This window comes from Oncorhynchus tshawytscha, linkage group LG10 (assembly GCF_018296145.1).
Source record: "Oncorhynchus tshawytscha isolate Ot180627B linkage group LG10, Otsh_v2.0, whole genome shotgun sequence".
NCBI lineage: Eukaryota > Metazoa > Chordata > Actinopteri > Salmoniformes > Salmonidae > Oncorhynchus > Oncorhynchus tshawytscha.
In genome coordinates, this window is record NC_056438.1 from 65,041,220 (window position 1) to 65,050,150 (window position 8,931).

The window sequence follows — 8,931 nt, forward strand, 5'->3', positions numbered from 1 at the left end:
TGTCACATACACATGTTTAACAGATGTTATTGCGGGTGTAGCGAATTGCTTTTGTTTCAAGCTCCAACAGTGCAGGAATATCTAACAATTCACAACAAAAGACACAATACACACAACCTAAAAGTAAAATCATGGAATTAAGGAATATATAAATATTAGGATGAGAAATGTCGGAGTGGCGTAGACTAAATACAGTAGAATAGAATGCAGTATATACATATGAAATGAGTAAAGCAAAAATATGTAAACATTATTCAAATGACTAGTGTTCCATTATTAAAGTGGCCAGTGATTTCAAGTCTATGTATATGGGGCAGCAGCCTCTAAGGTCCAGGGTTACGTAACTGGGTGGAAGCCGTCTAGTGATGGCTATTTAACAGTCTGACGGCCTGGAAATAGAAGCTATTTTTCAGTCTCTCGGTCCCAGCTTTGATGCACCTGTACTGACCTCGCCTTCTGGATGATAGCGGGGTGAACAGGCCGTGGCTCGGGTGGTTGTTGTCCTTAATGATCTTTTTGGCCCGAAAGGATGCTCTCAATTGTGAATCTGTAGAAGTTTGTGAGGGTTTTAGGCGCCAAATTTATTCAGCCTCCTGACATTGAAGAGGCGCTGTGGAGCATTCTTCACAACACTGTCTGTGTGGGTCGATCATTTCAGATCGTCAGTGATGTGTAAGCAGAAGAACTTGAAGCTTTCCACCTGCTCCACTGCGGTCCCGTCGATGTGGATAGGGGGGCGCTCCCTCTGCTGTTTCCTTAAGTCCACGATCGAATTCGCCAAAGCTCTAGACTAGAGCATATCAGTAAGTATTTGTTTGTTGTAGTTACGTGTATTTTATTTTAATTTTTTTACATAATATATATTTTTTAAACTCTTCATTGAAAGGAAAAATCGGTTGGCTATTTAACTTTTTATTTATTTACAAGCTATAGCCTAGACGTGTTGTGTTTTCAGGCACACACTGCAGTTTATAAACTAAATAGTATGGCTGTATGGGCCTACTGGAATGATTATTTGTGGAAATATGAATTAAAACTCCTTTGAAGTATTACATAGATTCACCTACAAAGGCAAATCATCAGTGACAAGCTTTCGGGTTTACTGGCCTAACGATTTTAACGCTAGGTCATCTACCACCCTGCATTTGAGTAGGCCTATGCAACCGAGCATTTTTCCCGACAGAGGGAGATGTTCTCAAACTTTTAGTCAAACCCCATGGGAGGAGCTGATAAACAACTTGTATCACAATGACCGTTGGAACAATTGTGTTAAACCTGTTTGAAACTGTGAAACGCATCTAGATCTACATGCAACTACGAAATTAAAAACATGTGCGTGCGTGCATGAAACATGTAGCCAAAAGATAGGCCTTTTATATGGTTCTAGTTTCGATGGTGTGGGCCTATCATTTCTATACATTGTATTCTAATAAGCTTTTATTTTGTATGCTTTACAGTAAATATAGTTTGTGTGTCCTACTTATGTAGGCCTATGCGATGATGCAATTTATAGCCTAAGTGTTAAACATTAAATAAATCAAACTTAACCAACATTTAATTGTGTAGAATGTAAATCGAATTCAAATGAAAAACGATGAAGAGGAAGACTTAGAGATAAACCATAGTCTACTATTTTGTTTGTTGAAACAATACACTTTTGGCGCGGAAAAAAAAAATATATATATATATATGTCTTTAAAAATCATTAATTATGAAGAACCACAATCTCGTTCTGAAAATGAGAAACCATTTTTTTCACTGAACTGGACTGCTTCTCTTGCGCGCATTTGAGGCATAGCCTACAATGACTGAGCGTCAGTTTTGCACGTTCTGAACTATTTGTTTGTATTATATGCACTGTTCATTACAAGAACTACAAGCAATTTCCCAATTAAAGCTACACGCAGTAATTCCTTGACATCACTTGGAGGGCTCCCTGTCGTCTACTGTGGCTCAGATGACCAGCAGGAGCTGCCAGCGCCCTGTGGAGAGAGAGAGCTTCAGAGAGAGAGAGAGAGCAAGATAAACGAACGATTCTGTGCGTGCGTGATGGACATTTAAACATCCACTCATCTGAAATTGCAAATTGGTAAGTCTTTTTTCAATGACCGATGTAGGCCTATAAAATGTATGTATTTTACAGCTGGCTATACATGGAATTTGATATTTTCTTCTTTCCATCGAACACCTCATGTTGCAGGTGATGGGTCAAGTTGAAACAGAGAGACTGTCTATATTTCATCCAACTCTATATTGCATTAGATTGAAATAACAAATATGTTCTGTCTAATATATATTTGCTCAGATAGAATATACCATGATGACACATTGTATTTTTTTCTCTGTCTCTTACTCTAAGAACCTTTATAGAAATATTGGCTAATAAGCTGCCTTTTCTTTATCTTATTGTAAGTTTGGATGGGCAATGAGAGGAGACATCAGATGGGAGTGACCAGGAGATGTGGTGTCAGTGAGCTTATACTGTAATTACTGCCTTTACAAATCTGTCTGTCCATCCTAATCTACTGTACTGTCCCCCATGTTTCATGTCCTAGAGGATAACTCATTTCCTCCCGTCTCCACAATACCTCTCATTTATCCCTTCCTCCTCCTCCTCCTCCCAATTTATGGCTGGACAAATACCTTTCTTTTTGACAAAATGTCCTAAAAGGACCAGCATTTGAAAATGTAATAGAAAGTACCTCATCACAAATTGGGACTGCTAGCTAATATTGGGTTGTTGCCAGTCATCAAACTGCTCTGTATTTTACATGTGACTACAGCCTTGGACTATTTAATAGACAATATTGAGTCAGGTATGGTTGTGAAGTCTCATCAGTCATATGTTCTCAGCAACCAACATCAGTTTTTCATATTCCCATGCATTGCATCTCAATAAATTATTACCCTAATAAGGCTAACTAATATCCTCACTATGTTGTTGTGATTGTGATAAAGCAAGGTCACATGATCAGTTGCCTTTGCGTTTCATCTGGGCCTGCAGTTCCTTGTAGCATACTAGTTTTGATGACATTCACTTGGCGTCATCGGGCGATGTGTATGATGATGAACTCTGGGTGGCTTAGGACTGAGCACGTGCGGCCATGTCAATGAGGGCAAGGGGCTTTCCGGCAGAGTCAGGGGCCCCGAGCAGAGCTCTGAGCTGACAATTTGGCCCTCGGGGGGCTGGCCCTGGCCTGGCTTCCTCACAGGCTGACATTGTTCCCAGCAACCAATGTAAAGTTAATCTGAGGGAGATAGGAATAGCCTCCTCAGTGGCAGACAGGTTTCTCTCTCTTTTCTCTCACTCTCTTTCTCTTTTAACTCTTGTGTTTGTGGCCCTCTTTTTTCTTTCCTAAATGGTGCAGATTCATTATGAAATCACCAGCGGTTAACTGCTTTGAAGGCAATCCCAATTTAAGGAACATGGAAGTAGCTTGAAGGCAGCCTAAATTTGGCATTGATGAGATATTGAAGAAACTTGCAAGAGTTCCGTGTCATGAGTGCCCTATCTCAAATAAGGATTCAGCTCTTATGTTATTTTCATTTATTTAACTAGGCAAGTCAGTTAACAACAAATTCTTATTTACAATGATGGCCTACCCCGGCCAAACCCTCCCCTAACCCGGGCGACGCTGGTCCAATTGTGCGCCGCCCTAAGGGACTCCCGATCACGGACAGTTGTGATACAGCCCGGGATCAAATTAGAGTCTGTAGTGACGCCTCTAGCACTCGGGAGCAATCCTTTAGTTTATTAGAACAGAGAAACACAATAACGTGCTGTATTGATTCAGCTATTTTAATACTTTGAGTGAGTCGTCACAATAAGATTAGACTCTTCTCCTTCACGATCCATGGTCTGTCTTTCAGGATCTTTTGTTTTTCAGCTACCAAAACCTGTAGGGAGGGACAAAGGTTTAGTTGAATGCCACCTGACATTTCTTGAGATCACTCAATGCTTATTTTAGGCAGTTGTTACCAGGGCAACAGCTTGATAAGCAACTTTTGAGTCTCCCTGGTTTCATCTCTAGCCTTCTGTTAATGTCTTGAGATGAAGGTCACAAAGGGCTTATCTGATGATGAAAATGGTAGTAAGAGAGACAAAATCCAGTTAGCTGCCAGGGAGAAATCCTCGTCTTTGTCTTAACACCTTCCGACTTAGAACTGATGACTAAGAAAATAGATGGTCTCCAAAACAAACACCATCATTGATCAAATTGCCACGACATGACATTTTGAATAAATGTTTTGCAAATGGTACTGTTTAATTCCACAGTGCCATGGACTTTTTTCTACTATTCTCAAAAATATGCTTATACCTCCAAATTAGTGAGTGGTTTCTGTATGGATTTTTAGGTTGCACTTTATTTTCGTAATTACACTGTAATATACATGTTAGCTTCCTTGGGATTCCTTAAAACAAGCACTAGAGATCAAGAGTTAGATATTTCACATAGATGTCACTACCATCATTCTGATTTATATTTGCCTTCGATCTCCAAGGCGTAAACCAAGAGACAACAATATTCAATGAAATGTTAAAGTTGAGAGGTCTTGAGCATACTTCTTGCACAAGTAAGGTCAGTGGACCTGGAGTTAGGTCAGACAGGTGTCTAGTTAACCACAATGTTCAATAACCTTTGAGCCCTGCTACAAGCCATCTGAGAACTAATCACCACTGGAGTTGTTAGTAGATATCCTCTTTCAGCTGTTGCTCTTCTGGCCCAGCCATCTTCCTGCATGGGTGCTTGTAAACTTTTAACCTGTCATTTTTATTGGGGTTCAAGAATGCCAGGAACCCATCTTCATTGTCAACCCTGTGTAAAAAAGATAGAAAGAAAAACATTGACACTAACCACGTTTCCAACCACAGTTTTTCTGCAAGGAAAGTCATGTCGTATATTTAAAAAATAAAAAATAAAAAAAAGCACGACAGCTGTGATGGAAACAGGACGTTTCGGTACAATTTTATAAATGGCGACAGATATTTATTTCGTTCTACATGGTGGGATATTTTTGTGTCTGTAAAATGTATTATGCGAGAAATGGCGGTGGAAACGCACTTTATGTGCAAATATTGATATAATAACCATCATTTCGAAGTAAACTTGAAGTCACGCGATGATATTGCGTGTGGTCCTCCCCCCTACGATTCCGGAAACCATGCAGTTTATTTGACTACAGATTAATTTTGTGGTGAAAGTGCACAGTGATCTTGATGCTCCTTTCCAATAAATATCGAGGGTCTTATTCTGATGACATGATGATCGATGCTTGACTACAAAAAAATATATTATTCCTCCTATCCATAATAATGTCACCATGTAGACTAGCCTGCAAGCTGTTGGCTAGAGCGCATGTGCCAAAACCAGAGTAGGCACATTTGCTATTTAACGCAACAGATGTGGCAAAACTATCAGTAGAGTTGAAAATACAATGGAAACACATTTAACTTTTAGATGTTTATTCAGTACATGAATACTTAACCGAAACAGTTTATTTTGTGTGCACTACCTCATCACTCACTGATTTGTTTTTTATCTGCAACAATTCAGTTTGCTGGAAACTCACAACTGGTGAGAAAAATTGCATATTTTCCTTACGCGGATTTTATAATATTCACATGAAAATCTGATCTGTCGCCAATTGAATGGAAACCTAGCTACTGATAGTCTTTATAATAACCAGATGTGCTGAAAATCAGAATAAGTACATTTGTTTTTTTCTCTCTGTGAAGTCTTACCTTCATGTGGTTTATTGCTGTAAATTAAAGCTGTAGCTTTCATGCTTACTGTTGGCCAAAGAGGCATGATCATTTTCTGTCATTTAAATTCTTTTCTTATTTCTTAATAATTAGGCTAAGAAATAACAGTGCTCTCTATGGGGTCCTAGAATTGACATATTTTGTATATAAAATTTAAAAAAACATTGACTTGCTACAGTATGCTTCTTAGGTAGACTCAGCGAAATGATGTTGCCACGAGCAGTACCACAGATATTGAGATGAGCGATAGGCAAGACTTCGCTCTCACACACAGTATCTGCTCATGTGCACGGGTTCGCTTCACGCTAGCTACGGCACCAAAACAGCTGAGAAGTTGAGCCTCGCGCTTCAATGCTATTAGTTGTTGTGGAACATTAAAGCCAATCGAACAAATTCCCTGGCCCCTCCTTGCTCTGAATGAAGATGTCAAAGGTCGCAGACCCTTTCCATTTCTGGGCGTTGATCCCTCAGCTAGAGGTGGGGTTTCTTTCCTCCCTAGAGCAAAGCCTGCCCAGATCAGCTGTTATATCTTAGTTTTTTGTACCAGGAAATTATTCACAACATGTTATGTTGACAGCAATTCTTATATTTAGAAACTGGACAGTGTAAAAGTAATGTAAATGTCAAAGCACAAAGAGTAACAGTATAACCTAAAAAAGAAGGGTTCATAGCCTGTTTCTCCTCCTTGACTTTTTCCCTAATCCACTTTTAATCTAATGACTGACAAGTGGGCCTTCATGAGTGTGAGTACATTTTTTTTATTAAACTTTGTATTGAACTTCACTTTCTATTGAACTTCACATTTGAGCATTTGGTGTTTCTCACCAAAGACACATCCTGGCCTGTTTCTTGAAAATCCATGAGTGCTTAAGGGCTGCAACTATCTTTGTCATAAAGAGACTGAGACCATAGTAAACATACATTGCAACTGTTCTTATCAACTAGTCTTAGCAATGAGTCAGATCCCTCCTGCTCGTAATGTCTCTGGCCATGAAGTTGTTGTGCTGGGTCTGGGTTCAAGCCCACTTCACACCCTGGTGCCAAGTCATCTGTAGCTCAGTTGCTAGAGCATGGTGCTTGCAATGTTCGATTGTGGGTTGTTGTGTGTTTGATTCCCATGAGGGACTAGTAATCTTTCTTTTTTTTTACAGACGTACCCCATTTGACTGTGTACGTGGATCGGGGTGATTGATGGCAGTGATGGATGTCACTTCCTGTTGTCCTACTGGTTATCTCAGGGCCTGAGGTGGAGGACAGCACCTTATCCCTTGTCACTGAAATCCCTAGCTCACACCCCGGTCCTCCCCTCCCTTGTCCCCTTCAGCCGGCTTTCAGAGGACCCCTCCCCCTTCCTAGTTCAACGTTTAGATTCTCCTCCAGTAGAAATTAATGGAACTTATCTGGACATGCCGCCGGAGTAATTTGTCAGGAAGCCTGTCGCCAAGAACAACGCAAGAGGTTTCCGTCAGCCTTACAGTGTGTGTGCCAAGGTGAAGGATGACTAGGAATCCTGTTATTTTGTTTGGTAGTATGTTTTTTGAAGTTGTCCTTTTCCACAGAAAAGATACATCTAGGTAGGCTATGTACATCCATCCATGCGTGTTATACTGTGTATTAATGAACTATGTTGGACTGACCTGGTGGGTGATGTGAGGTCATGAACTACCAGAATCAGGTTGTGTTCTATTAGAAATCACACAATGTTGAATGCAGGGTAATGAATGAAGGATGAGTCATTGCCGGTGAATCTCTTGAATCACTCTGTGCTGCTTAGAAACACAGCGTCCGGACTCTACTTTAAATAGTCTACTGTATGCGTTTATCCTGTCTGTGTAGAGATGCCAATCCCACAGCCAGAAAAATGTAATGATGCTTCCAGTTTCCTTATTATAAAGCACAGTCCCACTGGGTACACATTGGTTGAATCATTGTTGTTTCCAAGTCATTTCACCATGCCTCCCCACACAATCAATGTGTACTGAAGCCTAAGGTCATGACAGCGTCAGGCCTGCCAAAGCAAGGTGGTGTATGTGTGTGTGTGACTGGAGAGGAGAGGATTGGAGAGGAAAGGAGAGAGGGCCACAGTGACCAGTCACAGTGACCAGTCACCAGTCCAAGGCCACAGTGACCAGTCACCAAAACCCAGTCAGTCAGCCGCTCTTTATCTCTCTCAGCCCTCTCAATTCAGTTTCAATTCAAGGGGCTTTATTGGCATGGGAAACATATGTTTACATTGCCAAAGAAAGTAAAATAGACAAGAAACAAAAGGGCAATTAACAATCAGAAATTAACAGTAAACAATACACTCAGAAGTTTTAATAGAATATAGACATTTCAAATGGCATTATTGGCAATGTTGTAAAAATGTGTAAATAGTTGAGGTATGAAAGAGAAAATAAATTAACAGATAGGTTGTATTTACAATGGTGTTTGTCTCTCTAAATGTTTTCAATTTGCTTTATTGGCATGATGTAACAATGTACATATTGCCAAAGCTTACCTTGGATATTTACAACATAAATGGACATGTGCAGGTTGGTTGGTCTGTCAGACACTGTCCCTCATCTTATGGCAGGCAGCAATGCCAACCCACAGCTCTCTGTGTCCTCCCCCAACAGGACAGGTAGCCTATTCTCATCATAGAGGTATTTGAAACCTTGAATAAGGGCTTCAAATTTGGGGAAATTACACTCTCTAATTGTTTTATATTTTTGACATTTTGTCAGGAAATGCAGCTCTGTCTCAGGTTCTGCTGTTGTGCAGTGGTTGCACAGCCTTTCCTCTACAGGGAGCAAGGTTTTCCTGTGTCTACCCTTCTCAATGGCAAGGCTGTGCTCACTGAGCCTGTACTTTGTCAAGGTTTTTCTAAGGTTTTGATCAGTAACCATGGTCAAATAGTTAGCCATGGTGCACTGGCGATATAAGGCCAGATAGCACTGCATTTTGCTTTGTGCTTGTGTTTCCCAATAAGTAATGTAGCTTTGTTTTGACTGTGTTGTAATTTGGTTTATTCTGATTGATTGGATGTTGTGGTCCTGAGGCTCCAGGACCAGCTGGATGAGGGGACTCTTTTCTTTTCTCAGCTCTTGGCATTGCAGGGCTTGATAATGATATGAGAGGAGGTCACTGTATTTTAGATGTTTCCAAAATTGAATTGCTATGTTTTT

The 8,931-nt window shown here is 40.3% G+C and overlaps 1 long non-coding RNA gene across 2 annotated transcripts; it reads left to right on the plus strand.

Annotated features, from left to right (window-relative positions):
- Positions 1-663: 663 nt before the first annotated feature.
- Positions 664-7,689, plus strand: LOC112260655. 2 transcript variants are annotated; one of them, XR_002955043.2, is made up of 3 exons: positions 664-803; positions 1,931-2,089; positions 6,916-7,689. It is a non-coding gene; the product is annotated as an uncharacterized LOC112260655 (long non-coding RNA). The 2 variants fall into 2 exon arrangements; XR_002955042.2 differs by having other exon boundaries at positions 664-2,089.
- Positions 7,690-8,931: the final 1,242 nt, after the last annotated feature.